This window comes from Pelophylax lessonae (assembly GCF_965119305.1).
Source record: "Pelophylax lessonae genome assembly, chromosome: 9".
NCBI lineage: Eukaryota > Metazoa > Chordata > Amphibia > Anura > Ranidae > Pelophylax > Pelophylax lessonae.
Window position 1 is genome coordinate 87712275 of NC_138776.1, and position 17826 is coordinate 87730100.

At 44.2% G+C, this 17826-nt stretch overlaps 1 protein-coding gene across 1 annotated transcript in view; it reads left to right on the plus strand.

Moving 5' to 3' along the window:
• The window catches only part of DNTT (DNA nucleotidylexotransferase), a 542670-nt gene that overhangs the window by 384435 nt on the left and 140409 nt on the right, over positions 1-17826 (plus strand). The window lies entirely within an intron of this gene.

The window sequence follows — 17826 nt, forward strand, 5'->3', positions numbered from 1 at the left end:
CTAAGCTCTGGGGGATAATTCTCTTGCAAAGTGCAACTTCTCCTGCAAAGTAACAGCCTATTTGTCATTAGTAAGGCTTTTTTCACATGGGTGTACCGATCTGAATACCTGTGCAAAGGGGCCATGCTCACCTGCTCGGGATGCACATGTGTTTTGTGCAGACTGCCTGTTCAAATGAATGACAGGCAGCTAATGCATGGATCTCCATGCGCATCCTGGAGAGTACAAATGTGTGGGTCTCATGCATGGATTAGAATGAAGTTTGTCTGCATCTTGATCCATGTATCAGGCCCACACTGATGTATACTCTGGGATGTTTGTAGAGATCCTTGCAGGTCCATGCAGCCAGCCGTCTGTCATTGATATGAACAGACTGCCTGCACGAGTCTGCAGGGAACATGCAGGTGCATCTCCTACTGGTAAAGAGCGCCATGTTGCACTGGCGTATGGATTGGTATACCCATGTGAATGAGGCCAATATCAACCCTTTCTTACGTGGCGGATCGGCTCAGTGGACTCTGCTAGCTCACTGTGCAGAGATGGACCTCTCAGAGTCCTGCTCTCCTCTATGGGGAGATTGGATGAAAACGAACCGACCCGTTGGACGGATGGCGAATGTATCGCCATCTGTCTGTTTTCAGCGGATCTTGTCAGATCAGATGACAGACAGGTGTCAGCGGACACATCTTCGCTGTCACATAAAACAAAAACAGTCCTGTGCCAGATAATATATAATCAAAAAATGTCAATATAAGAATCAATATAAATAAGTGCTCCAAGTGTCCAATCATATAGTGTATATAAACAAATATGTGAATTAGAGCCCATTCAGACTAGCGCGACAAGTCACGGTAGGTCGCGGTCCATTGAGTAGTACAGGACCCGTTCTAATAGGAGCGACACAAGTCGCTCCGACTTAGAAAAAGGGTCCTGTACTACTTTGGGGCGACCTGGGAGCAACTTGCATAGACTTCCATTATGTGAAGTCTCTGCAAGTCGCGCCGAAGTTGCGGTGCACAGCGGTGCACGCTACTTCACAGGTCGCCCCCCAAAGTCAGATCGCCTCAGTGTGAACCGGCTCTAAAGCAATCCAAATGTTCACATAAGTAACCACCACTGCACCTCCGTGAATGTGTTTCCAATCCACCGCCACCAAAAATCAAAGCCTCTCACCTTAATCCCTGACCCCAGAATCACCCCAGGTCATAAGCAGCTTTACCCCACAGGGGTCAGAGGATGGTAGGAGGGATCTCCAAAAAGACACCTACAGGCTTTCCAGGATCAGGTTCCACTTTATACTGTATACAGTATCCACTGTATACTTTATTATATATCTCTGCTGACATCCGCCTCTCCATAGAGGAAAATGGGTGGCCCGATCGAGTGAAAAGGAGCCTAATGTAACTGTCTGCTCCTTTTTCAGACCGGCAGTCACAGCACCTGGCAGAGAGAAATTATCCAGCACCAACTTCCTTTGTGGCTTTGATTTTATTTTTATTTTTTTATACTAAATGAAAAGAGCTGATAAAGAAGTCAATTCTGGAATAATGCAAAACTGTAAAATGTGTTTTGCTTCTTTGTTTAAGGAAGCTAGGTGATAAAGATTATTTGTGATGAAGGCATGGTGTTTGATTTAAAATGTTCTTTTTAGTGAGTCCATATCATTTTCACACAGCAATTATCATTTTGTTCAGCACATAAAGTACTTCAGAATAAATCCCTCACAATACCCTGTATTAGCATATAATTATAAAAGGTATGGTGTAATAAATCCTGTTTCTATAAGACAACACCCACCTCTCACCATTATCACCAATCAGCGTGGCAAACTTTGCGTGGTGTGCTTATAGCAGAACTAAACCCTCTCAATCTACATTAACTATTTTAATCCTTATGCTGCTAGCACTAGTGAATATATAGGAATTTGTATTATATTTACTTGTATTAAACTTGTTTTTTACATTTCTTAAGTTGCTTCCTAGTTTCTACACTAGGCCAAAATTAAGTCATACATCCCATGAGTCTTCATGGTCGGAGGGGGCTTTGTCAGCTAAGCACACCCTCTTGTCTGCATGCCTGAGCTAAGGGCAGATGGATTCCAATGAGTAAATACTGCATGAATCATCTGCTTTTACTCGAGATGGCTGCTAAAAATGCTAGGGGAGTGTTTTTAAAGCATGGAGACATGGATGGGTGATTTTACTTTTAATATGAAAAATTAATTAAATAGAATTTTCAGTTTGTACTGCTGAGATACAGTTTAGTTTTGCTTTCATTTTTAAATGCCACAAATGTATGGTAAAAAAAGGTCTTGTCTTTGCCTATATGTTCAATGGAAAACTTCAATCTTGCTCTCATGTTCCTTTTGATCAGATAGGTCTTTTTCCTAAAACACCTCTTATGCAGGTTGAATTGATGAAGTCACTTTGGAATTGTAGTGTCATGCTTGACCCCAGCTGGTGTAAGAATTACCTGAACACAAAATTTTGGGGTTCTTGGAGTCTTCTTTTAGCAACTAATTGTTATTTATTGGGCTGAATTTGATGGCCCCCCAGTCCTGGACAAATTGACAGTTTGAAATCTACGCCACCCTATTAATCATTTTCCTTACAGAGAAATGATTGATTTCAAATCCTTTGGCCATTTTTTCAATCCCTTGCTAAACTCATAGGCATTCTCAACTTTCTTTCTGAGGGCTTTGGAGAGCTTTGTTGATCTGGTGACACCACACATCAACATCAAAGAGATAACCAGACCCTAGAGGTTTAGGCCCTGTTCACACCTGAGCATTTTTCAGCTTGTAAAACGTTCACCTCTGAAGTCTCAAAATGCCCATCAAGCAAAATCCCATTCATTTCAATGGCCCCTGTTCACATATGAGTGTTTTGGTTGCCTGAAGCTCAAAAAAGTACATGAGCTTCTTTTTTGGCAGATTACAAGTGTTTTTGTTAGATGTCAATGCCTGCCCCCAAACACGCTTGAAAAACGCCTGAAAAAACATGTTTAAGACGATACGCTCAGGTGTGAATGGAGCCTTAATAAAACAGGTTCCACTTGCATACTCACCAAGAAGGTTATAAATCATCGGCACCATCTTATCTGAACACCTGATTCTAATTCCATAGATTTGAAGTGGTGGTAAATATAAGGTATACTTACATTTTCCATATGACAAGTCTGGATTTTAGCTAAACATAGGCTTTTAGTAGTCTTATAGTCATATTGTCATAGAAAGGATCCATCCAGTTTAAAATTGTGGGGGATTGATAGGATATTCCCCTCATGAAGAGGCTCTAACAGAGTCAGAGACATATCAAAAAGAGAAACTAAATGAATATACATGGCAGATGCGAAAGAAGTTAATGTTGAGTTCGACATTAATTGTTTTATTAGCGATTAATAGTCGGTTATGTTTTTCGCTTTTTATATATAATTATTTGTAATTTTGCTAATTATATTCTCTTAGGATGAATATGATGCATTTTTATCGAGGCATTATTTGTATTTTTTAAATGATTATAATATAAAATGTATAGATATAAAATGTATAGACATGAGATATGGTGTAATCGGAGTGACATAGATGGGCAATTTTACCCCTCCATATTCCCTTGGAAGTCGCTTTGTGTTAATCTTTTGTCTATTTATCTAAAGTAAAAAGTAGAAATTATGTTAAAGTAAGATTTAATAGCTAAATTGTACTCTAGATGCCTCTATGATGTAGCCGTGTGGGTTGAAGTGAGGAATCTTGAGTGCAATTATATACAAAGGGTTAAGCGCCAGTAATGGCGTCTTACAAATGCCAGTCTGTATAGCCACACCCTCGGAGGAAGTCGTAATGATGAAATGCGTCAGAGTGGGGCTATATGGCAACTGGAAATGACGTCAGCACACCTACCAGATGTGACGCGGACCCCCATATTAGCAGCATGTGAGTGTGGTGAGACGCCAGTTACATCTATTGTGGTGGAAGCTTCATTTCTTACAAGTATATTTTGATGATAAGTAAATATTTTTAGCATTTTTATAAGTGTGGCTTTAATGGTGGAACAAATATTTAATACATTTTTGAATGGGATTACGCTATGTGGATTGATTTTTCCTATTGAGTTTTAGTAAATGATGAGCATTGCGGTGTGCACTACAGCTATCGTTGGAGCAACAATTGTGATTGGGATAAACCTGATATTTTGCCAATTATTTTTGGTGAGTGTGTTGTTACTTGATGTACTTTTGGTGTTTTGAGTCACGGATCAGAAGTGGATGTCAGGATTTTATTATATAGACTTTTGCTACCTTAAAGACACTTTACTAACTTCATGAGCGGACTTTATTTTGCTCACATTTTATCAATGGGTGGTGGAATGTGGTGTGAATGAAAGAGGTGGAATGCTACTAGAGTGATTGTGAATGGTCTTCTAACACACTCATGGTTGTTGCTGTTTTTTATAGACATTAGTAGCTGCCCATCAAGGGGAAACAAATCCTCCTAGAACACATGGTACTGCTGTTAAAGCCCTTTGGGCAAAGTTTTATGATAAGTTTGGATTTTAGTTAATTCACATGAATAAAATGAATACACTATGTACATTTAGGAGCCATTTGTTTAAATACATTACTTTTATTTGTAGGTACTATTTGATAAAATACATACTATTTGCCTGTTCATATATGTTTAATAAGTCAACAGTTTCTATAGGGTGTACTTACTTTTCACATGACTGTATATAAGCCAGATTTTACGTGTATGATGCAGGTTTTAGCAGTAGGAAAAATGAATAAATGAAATGTGCCCCATTACAATTGACTGTTTGTAGCGTTATTCCCCATTCTGTGTTCTGTGAAGTAACATTGAAGAAGATTTAAACACAATCACTAAAATCTCATATAATCCTTAAAGCGGAGTTCCGGCCGCAAAATCGTTACATTAGATTTTGTGCCATCCGCTTTCTTATTGTCACCTGAAAAAGAATTGGAAATTCCAGAATTTTCTTTTTTTTTTACTTACCTTGTTTCAGAAGAAAGTATACTCACCTTTCCTTCAACTTTCTCCCTCTGTGGCCGCGGCCCGCACTGTCACTTCCTGTCCTGCAATGCATCCTGGGAGCTCTTACTCATCACTCCCAGGAGGCATGTGGCAGTGACGTAGGCGGCCGGCCGTTCCTCTCATTGCGTTATTTGCAAACAGGAAATTACGCAATGATAGGCGGAGCCGAGCCGTCCCTATGGAAACCCTTACTATGCCGATCGCATAGTACTGGGCATGCGCGAGATTTCGCGCTGCATTCATCGGCCCCCTCCATCTTGAACCAGGAAGCAGGGCAGACATTTGCATACTGCGGCTTCGGGTGACCAGGACAAAGATGGTGGCGCTCAGCAAACTTTTTATAAAGTAAGATTTTATGATTGCCAATACATTATTAAAATGTCTAAAACCGGATTAGCGGATGTATGAAGGGCGGGGGATCACTCTTTGGGAAGTATTTATTAAAAAAACGATTCTGTGGCCGGAACTCCGCTTTAATACGTCACTGTGATTTCAAGTTATTTTTAATATTTTCAAATCTGCAGTTTTAATAAAATAGTACATGGTGATATTCCCATAAAGGTTTTTTAGTGCTGAGTCACATCAAATGATGAAAACAGTATTTTTATGAAAATAAATGCAGCACTTTATTACACGCAGTGCTTTAGGACACTAGTTGTCATACAGTTAGAGTTTATGTGTGCTTTACAGTGTATGACGGGGCAGCAAAAAAACATGTTCAGTACATTTCTGCAAAACATGCCATTTCCCCATGTTTTATCCTTTAAAAAAAAAAAATAATTTAAATACAGATAAATACCAGCTGATCTGCCAGAAATCCAGTGCGCTCTGAACTGTTAGAACTGGCAATGCAGTGGGATTGATTTACTTAAGGCAAATAAACTGTGCACTTTGCAAACAGAGCTTAGAAAATTAGGTAAAGGTTCTCTTTGCATAAAATACCCAATCGGTACTTTGTTGGCTGTTATTACTGTTGTGTATATGCTGTCCAACTTATGAATGTGTCATTCCGAGTATTTCAATAAAGGAACCATTTGAATTGTAAAAAAAATACCCAATCACATGCAAAGAAAATAAAAAAAAAACAGCATTTATGCTTGCACGTGATTGGATGATCATCACTTTGCAAAGTGCACAGTCTCTTTGCCTTTAGTAAATCAACCCCAGTGCCTCTGCTGCAACAAAATCCCAAGCAGTGTTGTCAGCAAAAAAAGGCTGCTGCCTTGACTCCCAATAATCTGCCAGCACGATAATAATATCTTTGTTTGGTGATGCACACTTTAAGCAGCTTTAAAAAAACTAAATTTAGCAATTAAACATTATCATGGTATGTGAATTAGGTGTGTGACTTCTTGCACCTTGTCCGGAATGCTGCAGGCTGCATAATATTTCATATGAGTTGTTGGGCTACGATAGATCCTGTGTATTATGCATACATTTTTACAGTTATGTATGTCAGTATTTATCATTAGTTACCACGCTATCACTTATTTTTGAACATTTCATTACTTACACAGGTAGTTTTAAAATGTAAGTAATGCTATTCTTTATTTAAAAATAATTCTTCATGTATGACAGATGCAATGTTTGGGCAGGTTGGCATCCAGCTGTACAGAGCTTAACAGTATGAAATTAGTTATCTAAAGGTGAGACTCAGAGAAGAGAAAAACGGATGGAGAGTTGGCATGTTCAAGGGGAGAAACAGGTCAGAAAGGGTAAAAAATGCAAGTTAAATTTGTAGGGGGTATAGGTCTTACTGGAGGCAGAAAGTCAGATGGGTAGGGTGGAGCTGCAAGGGTAGTTCATTTGAAGGATGCTAGGTATTCATAGTAGTTGAGGTTGAATAAAGACAATTCATGCTGGAATGTTTAGGAGAAGACTATCTTTCCCCACCTGTGTTACCCCCCCCCTGCCCCCACTCCAATTGTGGGTCATTGTAAGTCAGGGACTACTTGGGGGGGGGGGCAGCTTGACAGATCAGGGGATCCTTGGGTGGTTCATTCAATATTTAAATTGTTACTAAATTGGGGGCCCATCTGAGGTATGGTGCATCCACGTTATCGGTGATTCTTCCAGGAGCTAGGTCCCCAGGGGTAAAAAATATTGTGTTATATGGACACTAGGGTTGTCTTTCATTCAGATGCATTTCTATTTATCCTATGGACTCAATACCTCTTGCACATAGCTGTCTAAGTGTGTATAATGTAAATTCCTGCGGTTTCTCCACTGGCTGGAAAGTTCTGGTGCAACGTACAGCCTCCTGCAGACATGAATGGTTTCATGCGGCTGTATTCTGGGTATACGGTGATGCTATCATAAACACAAATATAGTCTGTATGCTTGTTGTTGTGATATCACCACTGTAATCCCTGGGTGGAGCTGCTCACACACAATCATGTCAATGGGAGGTTGGTTGTTTGAATATATTGAAGACCAGCTGCAGACTCATCCACCCACTCCTGGATTACCAGAAAACAGTGATAGTGTTCTAACATCTATGCTTTCAAGTACAAATACCCATCAGAGGCCTTTGATGAGGTCAGTATGTAGGCAGGTGCAGTCTATTTTATCCACTGCGGGTGGCGCTCTTTCGCAGAGGCACTGTTGTTGGAGAGGAATTTAAGAAAAACAGGGTTCCTCTATGTTTTCCTGGGTCACTGGGGAAGCTATACTGTTGAATGCTGCCACCCTATGTGACTCCAGCAGCCATTTGGACCAGGCAGAGCAAATTTAGGACCTGGCTCCCAGGTTTGGCACACATTTTGTGAGTTGGCAGAGTGGGGACAGGAACTCTTTCTGTTATAGACAGTGCTGGTGGCAGGGAAAGGTTCCTGATGAGGAGGGAAAGAGTAAGGTTGCTGTTCTTCTGGACATCTTTCTGATTGGGCATGAGACGGCAAGGCTCATTCTGCACCTCTCTACAGGAACTGTCAGTCCAGCTGGAACCTGATCTGTTCACGTTTCTGGAAACAGTAAGTGCACTGGGCTGGGCAGTCTTTCCACCAGGTTTGTTGTGTACTATTGCTTTGTTACTTTAAAACACGTTTTTTATTGCACATGGTGTAAATGATTGCAGCTGCACCCCAACATACACTACGGAAGATGTCAGGAATGCTGGAGCTGCCATTTGTAATTGTTTTAACTTTCATTTAAAACTTGAATTATGGTATGCTTGTTTTATTTTTGTTTTAAACTCCGTACTCTGTGTATCAGATTCCTGCCTAATATACTACAGTAGAGGTATAGCGTCGCAGATGAACTAAAGCTGTAATTATGTGCTGTTGTGGAGCTCAGTGGTGATCAAAGAGCTAGAAGGAGGAAGAATAGAGGTTACTTCTGATATTACCTGGGGATCCGATTATCTGGAGACATAGATATTCAAAAATGGGGATCTGATGTTTTCGATTAATGCCGAATTTGACGATTGTTTGTCATTGAAATAGTGGTTGTTTAAATACTATTATTAATAAAGTATATCTAAAGCTAAAACTTTTTTTTTTAATTTTCAATTTCTGTTGTGAGGGAAATCCCCATTTAGACAGTCCCAACTGGAAGATTACCCCTCTGTATCTGCTCTAGTGGCAACTCAATATTTGGATTTAACCTCTCTTTTAGTCCCTGTGACACCGGTAATCAGGAGGACAGTTAGGAAGCAACTACTCAATTAGGCAGCAGGTTAGGTTCACCTGGGAGGTATGGGCAGCAGAGCAGTGGGTGCCAGCGATACGGTTTTCTGAATGGGGACTTTGTATGTAATTACTGTGCCGCAGCTGTCTTTCATGGGGATGGGTTGTATTTTTAGGCGGAATGCAACAGGTGGTATAATTTTGCAACAGCCACGAAACACAGCACCGTTGCAGTGGCATGTGCCCAACCCTGTGCATCTGCAAGCTAATTTTATATGAGTGGTTGGGGGGCAAATTACCACCTGTTTTTACTGCCTCCTCCCCCCCAGCCACCTATGTGTACAGGGCCTGAGTGACAGAGAGATTAAGAGAGATCTCTAATGTGGACCCAGACAGCAATAAAAACCAGACACTACACTGTAAAGATATATATTTAAAAAAAATGTATACTTTAAAAACCAAATTCAGGCAAAAAATGAAATGTAAATAGCATATCTCCAGTTACCCTAATCCTCATTCTTTTTTTTAAACAATAATTTTTTATTGATTTTTCACATGAAGAAAAGGTATACAAACATTCAAGATGCATGAGCATAGTTAACAGGACACGTAGAGCATAACTCTATAAGGCAACGATGTGGGGGGGGGGGGGGGGGGGAAAGGAGGGAAGGGAAGAAAAAAGGGAAAAAAGGGAAAAAAGGGGGGGGGAGGGGGGGGGAGCATTGTTCCAGATTGGACCTAACAAAATATCAGTAAAGTCTAATAACAGGCATGAAACAAATATGCAACGAAGAAGGTCATATGCCACAACCAGTTAATGGTCAACAGGTGAGCAGCGGAAATCAAACAGACATGGATACTGTCTCGTATGAACCCAAAAAAAAAATAAATAAAATAGAGAAAAAAGAAAACAAGTCATGAAAATAATGCATGTCATTCAGCCCTAGATCATATCCCAAAACAAACTAGGATGTACTCCAAGACCCAGCTGACTTGTGAAGGGCCTAAAACAGAGATGTGAGAAAAAAGGACAATGAGGCCGGGCCGGCCCGGAGGGATTCAATCGCCCCTCCCCCGACATCCCAGTGGGAACATACTTGCCAGGGAAGAGGCCGAATCCCACCAGACTACCAAGCGTCAAGGTCACGTTTGGTGATATTTCCAATAACGCCATGATTCGGTAAATTTTTGCAGTGAGATATCATTGGTTGCCAGGGCTTTTTCCAAACGGTAATTAGCGTTCACTAGTAAGACCAGGTCAGAGAAGCATGGAATCTCCAGCGATTTCCACCTACGTAGAATGAGCGTTCTTGCCGCTAACAGGATATGCACCACCATTTGTCGGAAGAGCAGTGGGTAGCCGTCGATGCCCAGGTTCAACAGCGCAAGCTCCTTTCTGGGGGGACTAAGGATACCCGTGCAATCCGCAATACAACAAAATACTTTCTTCCAATAACTAGTGAGTGAAGGACACTCCCAGAGGATATGTACCAGTGTACCCGTTCCCCCACACTCCCGCCAACAGTGAGCTGAAGTGGAGGGGAACAGCTTCGAGAGCCGAAATGGGGTATAATACCACCGATTTACGATCTTGAGCATTAATTCCCAATGTGAAGTACAATGCGAGTACCGATATGTGGACAACAAAGCTCTGGACCATTGAGTTGTAGTAAAAGTGGTCGCTAAATCTTCCTCCCACCTTAACATTGACATAGACTTAGGGTTGTCTGCAGAACGGAGTAGGTTCTCATAAAAGAGGGAGATACCTTTGGGCGGACTAGGTTCCACATGATAGTACTCCCAGGATTTGGCGGGGACATGGGCCGTCGTTGGAGGGTGTTTGACTAGGAAGCTGTATATACGATGGATTGTGAAGATTAGCGTGGGAGGGACATTGAAATCCCTTACCAATGAGGCTGGAGAGCGTAATGCGCCATAAAGATAAAAGTGAGAGAGAGAGGTCATACCTAGATTGACTAGTTGGGTCAATTGCAGGGAGGGAAGGTGGGCAGCCAGGATGGAGATAGGGAGCGACAAAGAAGCCTGTGAGTGACTATCCGCCTGCCACTCGCCGGAGAGAGCAAGTTTGCGCCACGCCAAAAGCGAAGACTGCGACGTGGGTGGCAGCTGAGCTAAGGACCAAGGGATCCATAAGTCGCCGAGGAGAAACAGACGGAGGTCCCTAGTGGGAGTGAGATGGCTTTCAAGGTGGACCCATGGAAGGGCGTGGGAGTTAGAGAACCAAGTTTGGATCTGAACCAATCTAGTGGACCATAGATAAAGGGCCAAGTCAGGGAGTTTAGCGCCGCCCAGGGATTTGGGAAGGGTTAAGGTAGAGGTAGCCACACGGGCTCTCTTGCCACCCCATATGAAGCCACGCATAGCCCTAGAGAGTGCATCCAGATGTTTTTTGGGAAAGGTGAGGGGGAGCGCTCTAAATATATATAATATTTGGGGCAGGATTGACATTTTGTAGGCGGCCATCCGGCCACCCCAGGAGAGTTCTGTTTTGGATATTACCGACATTTCTTTAGAAGTTTTTTTCAATAAGGCGTCGATATTAGCAGGAAGTAGGCGTTTGGTGGAGGGGGTGATATGTATTCCTAAATAGGGGATGGAGACTTCGGTCCAGGGGTAGGGAAAGTCCCTCTGAAGGCGGTCAGCATCTCGCTTGCTGACACCCATGTTCAGTACTAAAGACTTGGACGTGTTCACCTTATGGTAGAATATTGAGCTAAATTCTGAGAGAATTCTATGAACGGCCGGGAGAGACTGGTTTGGATTGGTGAGGGCGAGCACGACGTCGTCCGCGAACAAATTAACCGTATGGGAGACGGAACCCAACTGAAATCCCATCACATCATTATCCGATCTAATGGCCTCCGCCAGGGGTTCGATCATCAAATTGAAGATCGTAGGTGAGAGGGGACAGCCCTGGCGGGTGCCATTAGTTATTTTAAACGGAATCGAGGTTGTGCCAGCAGTGAGGACCTGAGCTGAGGGACATGAGTAAAGGGCAAGAATCGCAGAGAGTATACCACCCGAGAAGCCAAACTTTTCCAGTGTGAGTCGCATGAACAACCAGTTCACCCTATCAAACGCCTTCTCTGCATCCAAGGTGAGGAGCAGAGAAGGCGTTTTAGACGACTCCGCAAGGTGGACTAAATTTATGATTCGCCGGGTGGCATCAAACGTCTGCCTGCCCGGCATAAAGCCCATCTGGTCATTCCTCGCCAGCTGGGGGAGGAGGGGCTGAAGTCTGGACGCCAAGATTTTGGCGTAAATCTTGAGGTCGCTGTTCAATAAAGAAATGGGACGATAGTTTGCTGGGAGACTGGCATCCTTGCCGGGTTTGGGGATGGTGGTGATGTAGGCACTCAACATCTCTCTTGGGAATTCAGCCCTGTGGATCGCCAGATTGAATACCTCAACTAGATGGGGGCCCAAGGTATCGACGTGAATTTTGTAATATTCATTACCAAGGCCATCTGGACCCGGTGATTTCCCAGTGGGGAGCAGTTTTATGGCTTTGGATACTTCAGTCAGGGTGAATGGGGATGATAAGGATTGCAGCTGATCCTCAGTCAGGGACGGTAATTGTAGTTTGTCTAGGAACTGACGAATGAGGGTTGTTGTCGGTTGGGTAGTGTTTGGGTCTAGGGCCAGATTGTATAGGGACCCATAGAAGTTCGCGAATTCATTCGCTATATCCCGGGGATGGGTTAGTCTGGATCCAGTAGTGCGCTGGGAAAGGTGGGAGATGCGTGTGAATACCCTGCGTTGTTTGATCCTTGCTGCCAGAAACTTGCCTGCCCTATTCGCCTGCGCGTAATATTTGAGTTTGAGCACTCTCAATTGGCGGTCGTAGCGTTCCATGAGGTGGGACTTCAGAGAGTCTCTTACTCTGGAGAGCTGCGAGGCAATGGCTTGTGTGGGAGTGGATTTGTGTGTAGTCTCAAGATCGCGTATCTCGGTTAGGAGAGCCGTGAGTTTGCGACTATAAGCCCTACGCATCCTGGCAGATTGTTGAATGCACACGCCGCGAATGACCGCCTTGTGCGCTCCCCAGAGCACCCAGGAGTCCGACACGGAGGGAGCATTGAGATTAAAATATTCAGAAAGCTGTTCTCTAATCAGCTTACCAGCAACTGGATCCTGGAGTACCTTGACATCGCAACGCCATACCGACGTCCGTTCCCTGGGTCCAGACTCCTCCAGGACCATCTCAACCGCCGCGTGGTCAGACCACGTGATGTTTTTGATAGCCGAGGAGGAGACTCTACCCAGGATAGGGAGGTCAGCCCAGAACATATCAATACGTGAATAGGAGTTGTGTCTTGAGGAATAAAACGAGTAGTCCCTTTCCGAACCATGTTGGCAGCGCCAAACATCAAATAGTTGTTCCGAGGCTAAAAGAGAGCCCAAAGAGAGTTGTCGGCCCCGGGCGGGCACCGAGGTGTCAAGCCCCGGGTCGACCACTGAGTTCATATCACCACAGATCACCAGATTACCGTAAATGTCACCGGAAACCTTTTTCAGCAACCTAGAGAGGAAGCGTTTTTGATGAGTATTGGGAGCATAGACAGCCACCAGGGTTAATGGCATTGCGTTAAAGTCACCCTGCAGGATAAGGTACCTGCCGTCAGGATCTTGAGTCAGCTTATGCATCGAGAAGGCAATCGAGTCTCTCAGAGCTATCAGTACTCCACGCTTCTTCTCCGAGGCGTTGGCGAAAAACAAAGTAGGAAAATTCCTGTGGGAGAACTTGGGCTGGTGGTGAAGCTTGAAGTGGGTCTCTTGGATGCATACCACATCAGCACCACTATTGCATAACTCGGTCCACAGGGAGAACCGCTTAACTGGATGGTTCAAACCGTTCACATTTAACGACAAAAATTTGATGGTCATGGAATCATCGGAGAGACGGAGCGGATGGTCTGGTCGGGGGCCAAGGGTGGTGCAGTTCGTTCAGTAACAAAAGGTCCAAAAGTCCGACTGGAGCAAAACGAGGAGGAAGGGAGGAAAGGCAGGGAGGCAGGGTCGGTCTGGTAAACAGTAAAAAAGAGTCTAGGGGCAGGTAAAACCTGCAACCAAAAGAGAGGGGCCAGTAGGTCAACATCACCTAGGCCAGGGACTAACGTTGAACAGGCGTCGTGCTGCGTTCACCTCCGGGTGAGAAGTGTTTAGAGCTGGACCGCTTGCGGGAAACCACTTGCCAATCTTCTGGGAGGGTCCGCGACGAGGGAGATCTGGAAGACCGCGACTGAGCGGCTGGCGGATCTGGAATGATGCCCCAGCGATGCAAAAGGGCCATACCTTCCTCTAGGGAAGCGATCGTGACAGTGTTGCCTAGATGGGTAATAGACAATTGAGCCGGGTGTTTCCATTTGTGCACGATTTGGTGGTTCCTCAGGGCTTTTGTTATGGTGGCGAGGTTCCTTCGCTTCTGGAGCGTGTGCCTGGATAAGTCTGGCAGTATCTGGGCCTGCGGGAAATCCCCAGGGAGAGCCTGAAGTTGTCTAGAGGCCAGAAGGATTTTGTCCTTTGTCTGAAAAAAATGCACACGGAGGAGCACATCCCGAGGCAGGTCTTGTGCAATGAAGTGAGGCTTAGGAATCCTGTGGATTCTATCTATCTCCAATTCTGCTGCGGTTAGAGTAGGAACCAGTGCAGAAAAGAGATCAGTAGCCATTTTACGCAGATGTTGGGGCTGCACAGATTCGGGGATCCCCCTTAACTTTAAATTGTTCCTCCGAGACCTGTCCTCCAGGTCTGCAAGCTTGTCTTTTATCCAATTGATATCATCCGTGTGGTCATTATGAGCTGAAATGAGGGTATTGAGAGACAAAGAGCATTTAGACATGGAGGCCTCAGCAGCATCCATCCTCACCTCCAGCTGCTGCACATCATGTCTTGTTCGGTTAAGGCCTTGCATTAAATCCGTATGAAGAGATGACCAGAGGGAATGTAGCATTCCTTTAAGCAGAGTGCCAGAAATCGGGTGATCACCCACTGGGAAGGCGGCAAAAGGATCCGCAGACATTGTGCTCGATCCCCCAGGCTCCCCAGAGGAAGGTGTAGATTGATCCATCCCGCATGGCTGAGCGGGATCGGGGGGGGGAGAGCCCCAGCGGGGACGCTGCTTGGCCGGACTCCTTGAGGAGGGAGAAGGGGGAGAGGATGCACCGGAGGAGTTGCCACTATCCGGGTTGGCTACTTGCCTGTATGGCTGTGCTCCGCCGCCCTGACTCCCTCCTCGGCTGGGTGCTTGCTGCGGGGGCCGGCCGGCGCCATCTTGCCGGAGTCCAGCCGAGCTGGATATAAGAAATCCGTCCAGCTTGCGAGACTGAGACGATCCCTTCTTGTTCCTCATCGTTCCCGGAGTCGATAGGGAAAAGTTGCGGCGTTTGGCGCCCGCTGTGGAGGCTGTAGTCGGAGGATGTCCCGGGTGGCCGAGCGGAGCTGAAGGATTAAGCGGCCATCTTCAGCGCCGGAAGCCACGCCCTCCCCTAATCCTCATTCTTGATTGAAAACCTCTCTTCCTAAGTCATGTAATAAATCAAGACAGTTTCCTCTATTAGCCAAGTTCATTGGCAGAAACCAGTGGGACCCAGGTACACCTATCCACTGTCCAGAGAAGTCTGGCCTGAAGAGGTCTTCATGGAAGAATTGCGACCAAAAAGCCATACTTCTGATGAAGAATCAAGGCTAAGTGACTGAAGTTTGGTGGAAAATATAGGAACTGGGGTGCAGAAAAATAACAGCAGGTGCTCTGGACTGATGCGTTAAAATTTTAAATATTTGTCTGTAGCAGGAGGCAGTTCATTCACCGAAGGGTTGGAGAGCGGTACAATAATGAGTGTCTGCAGGCAACAGTCAAGCACGGTGGAGGTTACTTACAAGTTTGGGGCTAGATTTCAGCAAATGGAGTTGGAGATTTGGTCACGATCAATGGTGTCCTCAATGCTGAGAAATACAGGCAGATACTTATCCATCATACCATACTATCAGGGAGGCATGTGATTGGTTCCAAATGTATTCAACAGCAGGACAATGACCCCAAACATACAGCCAATGTCAATAAGAACTATTTTCAGCATAAAGAAGAACAAGAAGTCATGTAAGTGATGGTTTGGCAACCACAGAGACCTGATTAAAACATCAGAGTCTGTCTGGGATTACATGAAGAGACAGAAGGCTTTGAGGCAGCCTACATCCACAGAAGATCTTTGGTTAGTTCTCCAATTTGTTTGGAACAACCTACCTGCCGAGCTCCTTCAAAACTGTGTGCAAGTGTACCTAGAGGAGTTGATGCTGTTTGAAGGCAAGGGGTGGTCACACCAAATATTAATTTGATTTGGAATTTTCTTATGTTTATACAGTATATATACATATTATTAAAATAAATATATTTAGATGAGAGAACATCTACTATGTAGCTCCATGAACCCTGACTTTCACTTTCCTGTCTGCAATATAATAAATCAGGCCAGTTTATCCTTCGATGGACATGATTTCCATTGTTTAGGAAAGTCCTTAAAAGAGTTGTAAATTCAGAAGGTTTATTCTATGCATTAGGATAAAAAGCCTTATGTGTGTAGCAGCCTCCCCAGCACCACCTAACACTTACCTGAGCCCAATCTCTGTCCAGTGATGTCCACGAGTCCCTCGGCCGTCTGGGACTCTCCATCATGATTGGCTCCTGTAGCTGTCAATCAAAGTCAGTTAGCCAATCAGGAGAGCGAGGGTGGACCCGAACAGCAGCTCCGTGTCTGAATGGACACAAGAAGCTGCAGCTGGGCTCAGATGCCCCCATAGCAAGCTGCCCGCTGTGGGGCTAGGAGCAGCTAAGAGGGACCTGAGAAGAGGAGGATCCGGGATGCCCTGTGCAAAGCCACTACACAGGGCAGGTAAGTATAACATGTTTGTTATTAAAAAAAAAAAAAAAAAAAAAAAACAAGACTTTACAATCACTTTAAGTCTCCATTCACACTACTGCGACTTGTCAGGCGACTTGTCAGCCTGAAAAGTCATGGTCCATTGTGTGCTACAGGACCCGTTCTAATAGGAGCGACACAAGTCGCTCTGACTTAGAAAAAGGGTCCTGTACTACTTTGGGGTGACCTCGGAGCGACTTGCATAGACATTCATTATATGAAGTCCGTGCAAGTCGCGCCAAAGTCGCGGTGCATGGGACTTCACAGGTCGCCCCCGAAGTCGCAGCTACCTAGTGTGTGAACCGGCACTCAGACAACTTTATATAAAACGGTTCAGAATGTTTTGGAAAACTCATTTATATCAGATCAGCTTATGTGAAAAGTTTTCTGGTCCCTTCAGTTGGTGTTATACAAGAACCAAAAAAACATCAAAACAATCACATGGATAAAACGCAGAAATAATTACGATGTAACCATGGTGATGTAATGAGTATTTACAAGATGGTGAAGACAGAGAGGGTCTTCTGCATATAGCCCTCGGACAGATAATCAATGATTAAATCCTTCTTCCTTGTTACAAAGAGACTAATTGGTTTCTCTATAGCTGCTCTTAGTGATTTAAGGAGATAATGGTGGCTGCTAATGAGAAACAAGCAATAGAGGAGTCACATAAATAGCATTTTTGCTGCTTATAATGCATTTGATCCCTGCCCTTTTTATTGTGGCTCTGTGGAAGAATTTTTCATTGCTTGTTCAAGTATGCCAGTAAACATGACTGGGTGAACTATACGCATAGATTTAATGAAGTGAACATAAAGCACAAATTATATAAAAGAGCTAGAATTATTTCAAGGAATATATGAGGATGTTCAAATGCTCATCCAAGATGAACTTTTATCTGACAAGGTGTTTATATGGGGGTATCATTTTACAAAACAAGACAAACCTTCTGTGGAGGTATTTATTTGAGATACACAACAGGCAGCTTCAAGTCATCATCCCAGGCCGGCAATAAGGCCCCAGGATTTCTCTGCTGATCCCTGCTGAGCAGGCAGATGACCTGTCCATGTCTGGTCCACTCATGCAGACCGGACACGGACACCGACCACTGTCCTCTATGAGCAGCGTGATGTAAACAGACCGCCTGTCCATTTACACCCAACTGCCATTTGATCTGCTAGATGGAAGGGGTGTTTTTGGCAGATTGGATCGGATT